At 37.0% G+C, this 1,948-nt stretch overlaps 1 pseudogene; it reads left to right on the top strand.

Annotated features, from left to right (window-relative positions):
- Positions 1-528: 528 nt before the first annotated feature.
- LOC108394963 (ribosome production factor 2 homolog pseudogene) lies at positions 529-1,427 on the top strand (annotated as a pseudogene).
- Positions 1,428-1,948: the final 521 nt, after the last annotated feature.

The raw sequence follows: 1,948 nt of genomic DNA, 5'->3' as shown, positions 1-1,948 counted from the left end.
CTTTCAAGTCCAGTTTAACCCTTCTGATGTCTAGAAAGGGTGATTTTATTAGATCCTCAAATAGATGCTAGCATTACTGAACTCATGTTATTAAAATAGAGGCTGCAGGAAAGGGGTAAGAGAAACCCACATTTCAGCATTTGGGGAATTTATTTAAAGGTTCCCTGGTCTTTCATGGAGTAGGCAGATGAAGTCATTGTTTCCTCTTAAATCTGCAAAATACTCTAAAAATGTTACTTCATCCTGTGGTTCGTTTTTGCTAAATTACCCTTTAGTATTCTTAAAAAAGAAATCTCAAAGACAAAATTAGTACTTTCTTTCACTGAATTCAAAACCTATGGGCATCTTTCAGATCAATTTTCTTCAGAGGAAAACACACACAGGTAGTTACATATCAGGAATGTTTGTGCCTGAAACAAAAGAACATACTGTGTGTGAGTGGTGAGTGGCCCCCGATACTGACTTACCTGGTTACATGTATTCTTTCTTTTTTAAAAAGATGTGACTGCACCCAGTGTATACGCAGCCATGGATGCTCTGGAGCGAGTTGTAAAACCCAAAACAAAAAGAGTTTAAAGATTTCTTAGAAGAGAGAACCAAAATTCAATGAAAATATTAAAAATGCTATGCTGATTAAAGTGGGAAATGCAAATTCAACAATGACACAAGTACTTAGAGATGTGTATGCACTGAGAAAACCATATGGAGTTCTGTATAAAAATAAAAATATTACAAGACCATTTGAGGATCAGACATCATTGGAATTCTTTTCAAAGAAGTCAGATTGTTTTTTATTCATGTTTTGGCTCCCATAATAAGAAGCAGGCAAATAATCTAGTAATAGGTCATGTGTATGACTACCATGTGCTGGATATGACTGAATTAGGTATTGAGAAATGGGTCTCTCTAAAAGATATTAAAGATTAGTAAGTGTCCTGAAGGAACAAAACCCATGTTAATATTTGCCGGTGATGATGTCACTGAAACAGAGAACTACAGAAGGCTGCAGAGTCTCCTCACTGATTTCTTCCGAGGCCCCACAAACACCCACCTGGCTGGTTTAGAGAGCGTCCTGTACTTCACTGCACCGAACAGGGAAGTTTTCCTTTTGATGCTATAAGCTGCTACTGAAGAAGTCAGGCTGCAGAACACCACGGATTGAATTGGAAGAGCAGGGCCCTCACTGGATCTAGTTCTGAGGTCGCATCTGGCTTCCAATGACCTTCATAGTTTATCTATGAAGACGTAAAGCCCTCCAGCCAAAGAAGAAAAATATCTCCAATGATACTTTTGGTACAATTTATGGATGGATTCATATGCAGAAACAAGACCTGAGAAAACTACAAACCAGGAAAATGAAGGGGTTGAAGAGGCAGCCTGAAGAAAGGAGAACAGAAGACCAGGAGAAAAAAGCCAAAGAGAATTAAAAGAAACGGATGGAACTCAAATAAATTAAAAAAAAAATGTGACTTTGGTGACCAGGAAAGGTGCCCCAAAAGATGTTTGAAATTAAATGCAAAGTCTTCAGTGGATTTGAATTTGCCATGACAAATGGATGTATTGGGTGACCCTGTCCGAACCGGGTGATGTGTTTTTAAGTTTTAACGAGTCTGGTTCTGGTAGCTCTTGAGGCGGAATGATTACAATTTTATTTTATTTTAAATATAGTTGACATAACATTGTAAGAGTTTTGGGAACACAACACAGTGATTCAACATATCTGTACATGATAAAACACTCACCATGCTAAGTGTCACCACACAAAGTTATGACAATATAGTGACTCTATGCGCCAAGCTGTACCTTTTCTTCTCTGTGATTTATTTATTTTATAACTACATAATTAAAAGCGGAAGTTGGTACCACTTTTAAAATTTTTAATCAACATAATTTGTCTTTTAATTCTCTAGAGTGGGTTTTTAAATAAAGCCTGAATCTGACAGGAAAT

Source organism: Manis javanica, chromosome 16 (assembly GCF_040802235.1).
Source record: "Manis javanica isolate MJ-LG chromosome 16, MJ_LKY, whole genome shotgun sequence".
Taxonomy (NCBI): domain Eukaryota; kingdom Metazoa; phylum Chordata; class Mammalia; order Pholidota; family Manidae; genus Manis; species Manis javanica.
This window is presented reverse-complemented; position numbering and strand designations above follow the sequence as displayed.